General features: G+C 36.9%; 1 protein-coding gene across 5 annotated transcripts in view; it reads right to left on the bottom strand.

Annotated features, from left to right (window-relative positions):
- Positions 1 to 1924: 1924 nt before the first annotated feature.
- Positions 1925 to 13904, bottom strand: part of LOC149251571 (uncharacterized) — a 286157-nt gene continuing 274177 nt past the window's right edge. For 2 of the 5 annotated variants that reach the window (XM_089459509.1, XM_089459513.1), the window contains exon 11: positions 1925 to 2305. The gene's annotated coding sequence lies outside the window, so the exon portion shown is untranslated. Of the gene's footprint in view, positions 2388 to 13904 lie in introns of all 5 variants that reach the window. The other 3 variants (XM_089459511.1, XM_089459512.1, XM_089459510.1) reach the window with 3 other exon arrangements.

Here is a 13904-nt window from a genome sequence, read left to right on the forward strand (position 1 = left end):
AAATAAATCAACCATGTCATGTGCATACTTAAATTTTCTAAGAGCATCCACCACTTCTAAGAACATCTATCCATTCTTTGACAGCACCATGGAAGTGATGAACAAATGGGGTACTAGATCCATCCATCAATCACCAACAATACTAACACTTGAAGGCCACGATGATTTAGGACAAGCTAGTAGTTTATCTACCTCCTTACCCTTAATTGGCAATGTGGTTCTAAGTTTTTATGAATTCGGAGGCACATACCCCATTGGACCTTGTTCAAATAAAGCATGACATATCTTAGAAAACAAAGGAGACCATACAACATTAACTGAAAGGAAGTTGAGATAGAAAACAAACCTAATGATAAGATCAAACTCCTCTCACAGCCCATATTGAATTATCTTGTCCATTAGGCAACCAGTTAGAGATTGCCTCTTCTTTTCTGGATCAACTTCAACCAACTTTTTCTGGAAGCCTTCCTCAAGAATGGAAGAGGATCCTCATCTCTATGTCCTACATGTTGTTGCCAATTGCCCCAATCCTATAGAATCCTCTCTTGACATGTTTTTCATTGGGTTACATAGACTAGCTCCAATTCCTCAATCCCTAAACAGTAATAAATGGCCCTTAACAGAGTAATAAGTGCCCTTAATTCATCATTGGAGAAATTATATGTCCAATCGACATTACCTCTGCCAACAAGATTTCCACAAGACCATTGTCTTCTTATTAAATATTTCCACAGAGAGTATTTGCTTTCTTGAACTTGCTTGTCATTGTAGCAGTGTTATTTGCAGCAATGAAAGCTCCACTTGTTGGAAAATATAGGAACAATAGATGGGCTCGGAGGGGAAACAATACAAACATTCTTCCATGTCCTTTCTTGAACTTGCTTGTCATTGTAGCAGGGTCATTTGCAGCAATGGAAGCTCCACTTGTTGGAAATATAGGAGCAATAGATGGGCTCGGAGGAGAAATAATGCAAACATTCTTCCATGTCCTTTGACCCTTAATAGCAGCCCTTGATTGAGCCATGATATATGTGGTATGCATGAATAACAGTTTTGTTGAAAAATGACTAACATTGAAACATAGGATCCCTTCAAATTCCCTGGAATCCATTCAAAAATCATTTTTCTCCTTTACCTGCAAAATGTTTGAGCAATTTCATGAAGGTTACACTGAATGAAATCAGTAATAATCACTGTTTTTGAGTGTTTTCCCCTCTTGCAGGGCCCTGTTTCATGCCCAATGTCTCTGACACATCAGGGTATACTGGGGCTAAATCTATAATAACAGTGTTAGACATGCAGCCCTAGCATATCACACGTGGTTGTGTTAACAAATGACACATGGGCCGATGGGAACATGCCATGTTTTTAAGTTGATTATAGGTGTAATCATTTCAAGTATTTTGCTGACTCAAACAGATATTCTCGTTTTTATGATAGTAACTATAATATACACAAAACCAATCTGGATTGACTACAAGTGGTAATATATGTGAAGTTGGTTGGATTTGTTTCAATCTTCCAGTTAGGGTTTGCTAACAATACATACATGCTACGAAATCCAGATTCCTTTTGCAATGGTCAAAAGGAAATCAGGTATCAGGGGAGGCTCTACATGAAACAATAGCTTCATTCATATAAACCCATACCATGTAACATTTCAAAAAACAGAACGAACATCACTACTAATAGTTTCAAATAAGGTAGATGATATATGCAAAAAGACAATAACAATCACCGCAGTTTACGATTGTTATTTGCCTCAACGTCAAATTTATAAGGATCTACAATTACAATATACTCAATGATGTGAGGCAGAAGAACCCACTATATAAAAATGGCCCATGTTTTCTTCCTTTTTGCAATGAACCAAAACAATTCATCCTTCAACTTACATGTGATCAACCAACCTCAAGTGGGACACTACAGGTGAAGTGCCATTAAAGTCGAAATGCCATAATGGATGACAACTAATCCACATTCACCCATCCATTACAATCAGGCAGCTTAACATGACCACATCCAAGACTGCTTGAGAAATTTCACCTTCTAGTTCATCTTGACCACCACTTATCGAAGTAATGTGATCATCAATTAATGGTCACTTGAGGGTATAAATGATCCCTGTTGCTTTCTTTACCATCTCTTTTGTAATAGGGTGAACAAATGGAATCAACACTCTTAAGCATCCTCAATTTCTTCCAGGAGTTGTATCCTTCGAATATCTAATATGGAACCCAGAACAAACTTATTGTGGATTAAGTTGCCTCCATGAGAAGACCCTCTTTCTAGCCTATATAGGTGCCTGTATTGCAGCATAGTCTGCATTAGTCACAAATGTGAGAAACCTTTGAAAGCACAGAGACACCTGAAGAGGGAGCAGGAAACTGTAGGCACTTGATTATGTTCTGAAGCTAAAAAATTAATAACCAATATATGAAGCTATATGCACATGCCTTGAACTAATATACATATATAACTTCCCCTAAATAGGGCATTCAGATCTTAATAGTATATCTGCATATTGCAATATTTTCCAGTATAAAGCAACATCTCAAGTACCGGATAATCCACACAAAAGGAACTAAGTCCAACTTTCTTCCAAAGGCCCTCAAACTGTCAACAGTTGTGCTTCAAACATATTAGCAGAAAAAGATGCAGGTAATGAACCCTGATGTTTTTCAAATATCTATAATTTATTGGCATCTAAAAGAAGCATTTACCACCAAAAAAAAAAAAAAAAACTCCAAATATTGTGAGCTGAAAGTGACTTCAGAAATGAATTCATCATGTCAAATGCACATTTTATGTTGTACAAAAAACAAATAGCAGTTCAGGGGACAATTGCCATTATATGCAGCAGATGCAAAACAATTCTATGACTCCAGTTAGCCCCGAGGGTTAGCTCAATTGGACGAATCCCCATTGTTAAAACACTTTTGCTATTGAGAGGTCACGGATTCAATTCTCTTGACACTCTTGGTGTCAGGCTCCATGGTTGAGCCGGCAGGAAGCGATCCCTTCGGGTGGATCTGCCTGGTAAAAATATTTCTTCAACCTAGCAGTCACTGATTTCTGGGGTCCGTGAACTACATAGATTAAAAGTAATAATAATAATAATTAAATAACTCCAATACTTCTAGTGTTTGTTAAAGAAAACTTCCACCAATTAAAATGTAGTGTCATCAATTCATGTCAACACACCTCATCAAATGGATGTGAGAACAGAGCAATTATAATGGATCCTAAATGTATACACTGAATGTGAAAGAACGTCGTACAAAATGGGCATGCAAATGAATGGAAATGTCATACAAATAGTCAACCACAAGCCGAAAGATCTAATCCAAGTCCTTGTTGGGATAGTGGGTAAGTGAAACAGTCAAAACCAACTAGTTGTTGCCTATTGTAACTGAACAATGACTGCAATCATTTTTTTCAATTCAATTCAATGTCTTCTCTACAAGTGATCAATCTCACAAAATAGATTGTTTGCATAATTCATCTGTGTTGAAATTCTGATGTTCTATGATGTTACAATCACTTAAATCCAAAACTTCTTTATACTACAAAATAAGTTAAGTAATTGAAGATAGAACATAAACCACATAAACCATATGCACAACGGAAGACAGCCAAGAACTCAATGAGATACAAAGAAGTTAGGTCAATCACCAAAATGAAACCCACAAGGGGAAAACCCAACCAGATTCTTTTTCTCTTAAAAATCAATTTTTCAGCAGAGATACAAAGTACAATGCGAGAATGAAGAATTTCACCCAAATATGAAAATCTCTAATAGCAGTAGCTAATGCAAAAACTGAATCACTTTGGCTCTAAGGATCTGCTCTTGCTCTTCAAGACTCTCTCTCTCTCTCTCTCTCAATCTTCCTTTAGACTCTCCAACTCTCTCTTTCTCAAGTTCAAATTCTCCTTTCACAAGCACAAGTAAGTGTATCAAGTGAGGATGAGAGACAAATATATAGGAAGAGCAAGGAGGTCGAATTCACAAGGGAGTAACTCCTATGCCTTGAGGAGTTACATATGTCAAAAAGTGTAAGTTATGCCATAAAGGAGAGGAGTGTAACTTATGCATTTAGGAGAGAAGTGTAACTTATGCATTAAGGAGGTGTAAGAGGAATCTTTTTATGACAAGTCATTAAAGTGTGTAAGAGAGTCTAAGAGGTGCATAAGAGCATTAAAGAGAGAGAGGAATGAATCCATTATGAGAGAAAGCAACATATGCATTAACTGAGGGGAGTTACATATGACATGATTGAGTCTCACTATTGAGAGACTTGAATTTCTTTTTAATAATAATATAATAATTTCATAAAGAGGATAATAGTAATAATAATAATAATACTGATGATTAAGTTAAAAATTAAACAATTGAGATTGATTAAGGGCAAGTTAAGAGATTTTCCATCATATATATATATATATATATATATATATTATTACGAATTGATGGAAGGTGATTTACTATTTTTGGAAGGTCATGGTTGCAAAGATAGACACGACTTTCTAATTTTAGAAAGTCACTTTAGAAAGTTCAAAAATGAAATTTTATTAAACGAAATTCATCCCATAGCTGCCAATTTTCAAAACTCCCTCTCAACTAGGGAGGATTTTTTTTTCTGATCTAAGGGTCTCTGCTATCTCTACTTTGGAACAATGATGTTACAGTGTAATGAAGAAGAATCATCATAGAGGAGATACATCCATCACCCTATACACACTTAGGGGGATCCACTTGTCAACACATGTCAAGGATCTCGCACATCCAAGGCTCATCACTGCTTGGGGGGATCCACTTGTCGACACATGTCAAGGATCTTGCACATCCAAGGCTCATCACAACTTGGGGGGATCCACTTGTCAACACATGACAAGGATCTTGGATAGCCAAGGCTCATCACTACTTGGGGGTCCACTTGTCAACACATGACAAGGATCTCACACATCCAAGGCTCATCACAACTTGGGGGGATCTACTTGTCAACACATGACAAGGATCTCGGTCAGCCAAGGTTCATCATTGCTTGGGGGGATCCACTTGTCAACACATGACAAGGATCTCGCACATCCAAGGTTTATCATCCATGACCACCCTCTCTAGGAAGGGTCACATCTATCAATCCAAGCTGCTCTTTGAAGACCAAGAACTTTCATTTCGGCAAAAGCTTGGTAAGAATGTCGTCAATCTGGTCATTAGTCACAATATGATGAAGTCTTACTGCTCCTCTTTGCACCATATCTTGGATACAGTGATATTTGATCTCAATGTGTTTGGACTTCCCATGGAACACGACATTTTCAGCAAGTCGAATCCCACTCTTAATGTCACATTAAATTACTTAGTATCCAATACTTGCTTAGAAAACTCTCCAAAGAGCTTCCTTAACCATACTGCCTCACAGCTAGCCATGCTAGCAGCAATGTATTATGCTTCAGTCGTGCTAAGGGAAACACGCTTTCGCTTTCTGCTCATCCAAGATATCATGGCAAATCCTAAGCTGAAGCAACACCTTGATGTGCTCTTTCTGCCAGTATAGTTACCAGCCCAATCAGCATCAGAGTATCCATGTAGTCATCTTCGTCATTATATCTCAATCCAAGATTGATGGTCCCATGCAGATACCTCAACACATGCTTTGCAAGAAACCAATGTGCATGAGCAAGTTTAATCATGCATTAACTCAGAGTATTGACTGCAAAGCATATATTTGGTCTAGTGTTTACTAAGAACATTAGTACTTGAATCAATTGCTAGTGTACTCAGAAGGCATAGGCAAATCAGGGCTTGCAACTTTACCACAAAGCTTCTTGAAATTCATTTCCATTAGAGCATTCATGGACTTACACTCAGTCATGCCAAACCTTTATAGTAGTTTGACAACATATTTTCCTTGAGAAACGAAAATCTCCCCAGATTTTTGCCACACCTCTAGGACCAAAAAGTAGTGCATCGAACCAAGATCTTTCATTTCAAATTCAGATGCTAACTCACTTTACACCAGAGAATAAGAGGTTCGCTACCGGTTAGAAATAAATCATCAACATACAATACCAAAATCAAGGGCATACCTTGGATTGTCTTAAAGTGAAAATTTGGATCTGAATTGCCTCTGGTAAAACCAACCTTCATCAGGAAGTTATCTATGCAAGCATACCAAGCTCTTGGAGCTTGCTTCAAACCATAGAGGGCTTTGTTCAACCTACACACATGATTTTTTGGATCATGTACTTCAAAGACTTGTGGTTACTCCACAAATACTTCTTTAAGGAAGCCATGCAGAAAAGTAGTCTCCACATCCATTTGGTGAAGAAACTATCTTTGGCTAGCAGTTACGGCTACAATAGATCAAAATGTGGTGTAACGGGCAATAGGCACAAAAATTTCGTCATAGTCTATTCCCTCTTTCTGAGAGAAACCTCTAGCCACAAATCTAGCTTTATATTTTTCAATACTGCCATTAGCACCATGTTTAATTTTATACAACCGTTTAGAAGATACAATAGATTTATCTTGGGGTCTTGGAACCACTTCCCATACATCATTATGAATGATGGAATCATATTCTTCAACCATTACATCTTTCCACACTTGGGCCTTTACAGCTTCTTCAAAAGTGCACAGTTCATCTTGAATAATATTGCTCATGGCTACAACATATCCTTGGAACCGGCAAGGTTTCATGCTTTCTCTGAAAGTTCCTTTGGGGGCAGCATGTTTATCAACATCTTGAAGAGTGCCACGGAGCCATAAAAGTCTCCTTTTAGAAGGAGGATCACATGGAGGAGGATCCAAAGGATGCATGGCCTCCATGGGTTCATCAGCAAGATAAGTTTTAGCTTCAGGATCTTCTTGTATTTCAAATACATCATCTTGACTATCAACATTAGCAAAAGGAAGAGGAGTGTCTCTTGCTTTTCCAAGAGTTGCATCTTCATAAAATGTTATATCCCTACTAAATTCTATATTTCTTTGACAAAGTACATATATTCTGTAAGCTTTAGAATTCTCACAACAACCAACAAACATACATTTCTCACCTGAAGCTTCCAACTTGTTCCTTTTTTCATTTGGGACATGGAAGTAGACAGGACAGCCCAAGATCCTTAGGTGCCCCAATTTTGGGCTTCTCGCCAATGAAGACTTCTTTAGGAGTCTTGTTGTTTAGGGCACGGCGAAGAGATCTATTTTTGACATAGACAGTTGTGTTCACAGCTTCTCCCCATAGAAACTTTGGCAATATTTGATCATGCAACATAGCTTTGACCGCTTCCATAATAGTTTTATTCTTTCTCTTGGCCACACCATTTCGTTCTAGGTAATATGGTACAGTGGTCTCTTTTCTGATTCCAACTTCTTTGCAGAAGTTAATGAAATCAATGGAAGTGAACTCTCCTCCATTGTCAGATTTGAAAATTTTGATTTGCTTTCCAGTATTTTTTCTACTAGAGCTTTGTAATCTTTGAACATGTTAAAAGCTTGAATTTTACCTTTTATAAAATAAATCCATGTTTTGTGAGAAAAATCATCCATAAAGATAATATAATACAAGAAACCACCAAGAGAAGTTATAGGCATTGGTCCACATAAATCAGAATGTACAAGATGCAATACCAGACTGGTTCTACTTTTTCTTGAAGAAAATGGTCCCTTCACTTGCTTTTCACTTGCGCATCCTTGGTAAACACCATCATGATCAAATCTGATTTCTGGAATTCCGGAAACCATCTTTCTCACATGAGGTAATGCTTTGTAATGCAAGTGAGCGAACCTTCGGTGCTAAATTTCACTTTGATGATTGACGTCATGGATTAGTGCATGAATATGTCTTTCATTGATTTTGTATAGACCTTCACATCTAGATCCTAAAGTGAGGGCATCTCTTATGTTGGATCTCGATGACCAAGTGAGAACTTTATTATTTATGAAATCAACTTTCATTCGTTTATCTTCTAAAGTTGATATGGACACAAGATTCTTCTTTAAACCAGGTACATATAAAACCTCTTGAAGAGTCAAAGCTTTACCTTGATCCAGATGGAAAGAAATAGAACCAGATACCTTTATGGGATATGTAGAGTTATCTCCAAGAATGATCTTCAAATCTATCTCCATTCTCAACAAAATTAGAGAGTACTTCTTTGTAGCCAGTAAAGTGCCTTGAAGCACCACTATCAACCAACCAGTTATCACAAGAATCTGCAGAAGATGAACTACATTATTATCATACCTCTGGTTCCTTGAGGAACGATAGTTTCCTTTACGAGCAGAAGGATCTTCTCTTCTTCTTCTGTAATCAAATTTGTTGGAACGATTGTTGAAGTTGGATTTTGATCCTCTTTTGTTTTCTGAACAGTGATGAGCATAGTGGCCATGCTTGCGACAGTTGTAGCACTGGAATTTTGATAATTCTTTCGTCCATTGAGAGGAGTTGTTGGGAGCAGACTTTCTCGAATAGTGAATTCCTCTTCTTCCTTTCTTCTTCTTGCCTTGTACAGCAAAGGTAGTAGGTTCTCCATCCTCATGATTGGGAATTCTTCATCTAGAAATCATTATGGCTTCTTGTTGACTGCACTTTCCTAGGAGCTCATCAAATGTAGGAAACTTGTCAGTATTATTGATGGTAGTAATACAAGTTTCCCAAGGAGAAGGAATACCTCCAAGCGTAATCAGTACCAATTCTTTATTGGAAACAACTTTACCAGAAGTTAATAGTTGATCTTTGATTTTAGATATTATCATGAAGTATGCTTAAATGGTTTTTCCTTCGTTCATATTAACATCCTTGAGCTTATTCTTCAGAGCGAGAATTTCACTCAAGTTGTTCACTCGATACATTCCAATCAACTTGTCATACATTTCTTTGGTTTTCTTCAAATTGGGGACATAAGATGATGAGGTGGTCTCCAAGAGAGTCAAGGATAATATGTTTAGCCTTGACTTCTTATTTCTTGTATCTAGCCTTAATAGCAGCATTGGAGTTTTCAGTTGGTTCTGCGACCTTTCCTTCAACATACTTTAGAACATCATGTTCCTCAACAGTGAAATCCAATCTGGCCTTCCAAGGGAAAAAATTTGAAGCATCAACTAGCTTCTCTTCATTCCTAAAGTAGGAGAAAGACATTTTGATCTCCTCAAAATTTCAACAACAAATAGACAGGGACAGCAAGAGATATTTCAGCGGTAAATGAGATATTTCAGCAGCAAAAGGGAGGAGAAATTTCAGCAGAAAATTAGCAGCAAGTAGAAGAAACAACAAGAGATATTTCAGCAGAAAGAGAAAAATGGAACAGACAACAAGCCATATTTCAACAGAAAAAGAATTGCAAATGGAGCGGACAGCAATATTTCAGCAGAAAGAGAGTTGCAAGTAGAGCAGACAACAAGTTATATTTCAGCAGAAAGAGAGTTGTAAATGTAGCGGACAGCAAGTGATATTATAGCAGAAAGAGGATTGGAAATGAAGATGAAAGCAAGAGATATTCCAGCAGAAAGAGCATTGGAAATAGAGCTGACAGCAAGAGATATTTCAGCAGAAAGAGTGTTGGAAATGGAGTTTGTCTTCTTGAGCTTCTCTTCACCAAAGCTCTAATACTATGTCGAAATTTTAATGTTCTATGTTGTTACAATCTCTTAAATCCAGAACTTATTTATGCTGCAAAATAAGTTAAGTAAATGTACATAAAACATAAACCATATCAACCATGTGCACAATGGAAGACAACTAAGAACTCAATAAGGCACAGAGAAGTTAAGTCAATGACTAGGGAAAAACCCACAAGGGGAAAACTCAACCAGATTCTTCTTCTATTAGAAATCAATTGTTCATCAGAGATACAAAATACAATGAGAGAATGAAGAATTTCACCCAAATCTGAAAAAAATCTCTGATACCAGTCGCTGATGCAAACACTGAATCACTTCGACACTCCAAGATCTGCTCTTGCTCTTCAAGATTCTCTCTCTCTCTCTCTCAAGTTTGAATTCTCCTTTCACAAGCACAAGTGTATCAAGTGAGGATGAGAGGCACAAATATATAGAAAGATCAAGGAGGTTGAATTAATGAGGGAGTAACTCCTATGCCTTGAGGAGTTACATATGCCAAAATAGGAGTGTAACTTATGCCATAAAGGAGAGGAGCGTAACTTATGCATTTAGGAGAGAAGTGTAGCTTATGCAGTAAGGAGATGTAAGAGGAATCTTTTACGACAAGTCATTAAAGTGTGTAACAAAGTGTAAGATGTTCGTAAAAGCATTCAAGAGAGGGGAATGAATCCATTAGGGGAGAGAGAGAGTAACATATGCATTAATTGAAGGGAGTTACATATGACATGATTGACTCTCATTACTGAGAGACTTGAAATTTTTTTAATAAAATCATAAAAGGGATAATAGTAATAATAATAATAATAATATTGATGATTAAGTTAAAAATTAAAAAATTGAAATTGATTAAGGACAAGTTAAGTGATTTTCCATCATATATATATGATTACGAATTGATGGAAGGTGGTTTACTATTTAAGGAAGGTCATGGTTGCAAAGATAGAAGAAAAGTAAGAAAAAAAAATTATTCAAGGAAATTCATCCCATAGCTTCCAATTTTCAACAATCGAAGACTCAAGACACCAAGGAAAACTCATTAAAATTGCCCTCAAGAAGTGGCATAGAATTTGACAATGCTCATCTTTAAGTATTTTTTCACTCAAATAAATTCAGCTTAAATTGTATAGACCTCTATTCAACAACTAAAATAGCAAAAACAACAACAATATTAATGCAAACTTCAGATATAATAGTTTTAAGAGCCCATCCATTATGCAACTGACTACTTGTTAGAAGCAAATGTGTTATGTAAAAAATTAGTTAATTTTAGGTTTATTATTTAAATTTAGGTTTAGCCAGACGAAAGGGCACGATCATAAGATCATGCCCTTTCCCAAAGGGTGCCCATGGCGATATATAAGCCAGGAAACCCCATTGTAAACATCATCATCTATCTATTCATCTTATTAATAAAATATTTCTACATATATTTCTGTTTACTGAGAAGTTTCCACTTCATTGGTATCAAAGCGGGTTCGTTATCCCCCACTTCCGCTGTGCTCGTTGTTCAGCGCTACTGCTCACGCCAATTTCTCATCCGACATACCATTCTCCACCCATACCCGTCCACTCCAACACTGTCCGCACGCTGCCGCTGTCCATTCCGTACGCTATCTGTTGCACACGCATCTGCATTCTTTTCCGCCCACCGTCTGCTGTCACTACGCCCACCGTCTGCTGACCCTGACCACACGTCGCTACTTTACCACCTCTATTTTCCTGCTGCGCTGTTCTCTACACCTCCAGACTTACTCCGTCCAATAATTCATACCCCGTACCAAACTGAAGGTTGTTATTCAAAAATAAATGAGAAATTTAACTTGTTATCAAGCCACATCTACCGCTTCCCGTCGTGTTGTCCATCCCTGTCCCCACCGACTTCCTTCGCACCGCTTCCGTTGTTCTGTCTGCTTCCATTCATCCTTAGATATCAGTACATCGAAATAACAATTGGTATCAGAATTAATATTTCGGATATCTCAGGATCATATTTTAACTAAGCAAGCTACAATCGACTGACTGGTTAATTTTCGTATATCAACACTGCCCACACCTGTTTCGATTTTCCCTAAACACTGTGCGATTGCATTCCATGGTCGAACTCATTCCTTAAACCTCCTCGACGGTGTTATCTGCTCAAGGATCGGTCGAATGGTTGTGTCGTTCCATTTTTGATATATATATTTAATATATATATATATATATATATGTAAATTATATTAATTAACTATATATTATATAATTATTATATATAATTTATATATACATATAGTATATAGTTGAAAACGATATCGGTCAAACCGTCGTTATATATATTTATAATATATATACATATATATATATATATATATAGTTATATTATATATTATATAAAATACATATAATTTAATTAATTAAATTTATTTTAATTAATTAAAATTTATATGTATAAAATTTATTTTAGCTAATAAAAAATAAAACAGGGAGGAAAAATATTTTAGCTGGCAAATAAATCCACGCCCCCGCAAACCCGCTCAATGTCGACAATGACAATGGCGGATTTCCAAAAAAAGTTGTTGGATGCAGAGCATAAGATAAATAGCAACCACGATGAGGTCAATAAAAGATTAAATGAATTCCAGATCAAGCTTGGGGAGCAAGCTGATGAAATCAAAAATCTTCACGATACGACAAATCGAATAGAAATAAAGATGGAAAATTACCATGTTCAGACAGAAGCAGGCATCAGAGAGGTCTTAACAATGCTGAAAATTATGTGTAAAAGGTTGAATTGTACACCCGAACAACTACTAAAAGAAGGTGAAGAGAATCAAGAACACATCTCGTCAGATTCAACAAAGTCAACAGACTCTCATGAAAAAGTTGAATCCCCAAAAAAATCAGCGACACCCCACCAAGAAGCGAGTAACACAACCTTTACAAACAAGCAACTTTGGGATAACTTTACCAATCAACACCCTTTTTTCGCTCAACCATTAGCAACATACCAGCGAAGGGCAAAAGTCGAGATGCCTAAATTCGATGGAAACGAAAAAAACAATGTTGCATGGATAAATAAAGCAGAAGAATACTTTGAGATATATGACATCAATGACCATGACGAAAAGCTCAAGCATGCATCCATGAAAATGGAAGGAGAAGCATATAACTGGTATATGTGGTGGAAAAAAACAACACACGTCATTAGCTGGAGAAAATTTAAAGATGCATTCTTTAAAAGATTCCAAGGTGTAAGAGAAGAAGAGTTCTTTTCAAAACTCATCAAGTTACGACAAAAAGGAAGTGTGGACGAATACACTCAAGAATGGGAGACCTTAGTAACACGAGTACCTGGGTTATCAGAATCTCGTCTAATTCAGTCATACATCTCGGGACTCAAAACCCATTTACAAGCAGAACTTGAGATGCATGACATTACATCTATAGAAGTAGCAAGACGAAAAGGAAAAACAGCCGAAAGGAAATCCGAACCAATATTTTGGTCAAAAGCGGAAAAAACATTTGCAAGACGAAGGATACCCCAGTATGTGGACTCAAATAAGACAAGATACGTTCCACCACATCGTCGTGAAGATGAAAAATCTAATGTGGAAATGCAAAGGATAAAAGAGGGTAAATGTAAACGCTGTGGTGAGAAGTGGGACCCCAAACATAGATGTGCTAAAGGAAAAGAACCAAAGAACCTATATAATTGTGAAGCAACCAATGATTCAAACAGTGAAGATTATGACATAGAAGATGCCCCAAAATTCTCACCAGAATTAGATGATGGAAGTATTCCACAAGTGTCATTATCAGCTATGACAGGTATATCACAACCTCAAACTTTAAAGTTAAAAGGACACATAAAGAAGAACAACGTAGTGGTTCTCATAGACTCTGGAAGCACACACAATTTTTTAGATGCAACCGTGACAAAGAGACTCAATATATTTTCATTTCCCTTACCAAACATGGAAGTGATGGTAGCTAATGGTAAGAAGATTGAAAAGGTAGGGAAATGCCATAAGGTCAATTTGCAGATTCAAGACTTGAATCTAGAGTCTCCATTCTTCACGGTACTGTTAGGAGGAGTAGATGTAGTCTTAGGTATCCAATGGCTATGAACTTTAGGTACTTATGCCACCAACCATCAAGTACAATTTATAAAATTCAAATGGGGAGGTCAGAAGTACAAGCTACACGAATTCCAAGCACCAGAAAATCAAGTTACATCATCATCCTAGATGATGAAGCTGAATCGAAATGGAGCACCTGCTTATGTAGTACAATGTCACCA

Source organism: Pinus tabuliformis, chromosome 7, assembly GCF_031772625.1.
Source record: "Pinus tabuliformis cultivar Carrire ecotype Pingquan chromosome 7, CPIR1, whole genome shotgun sequence".
In the NCBI taxonomy this organism is placed as follows: Eukaryota; Viridiplantae; Streptophyta; class Pinopsida; order Pinales; family Pinaceae; genus Pinus; species Pinus tabuliformis.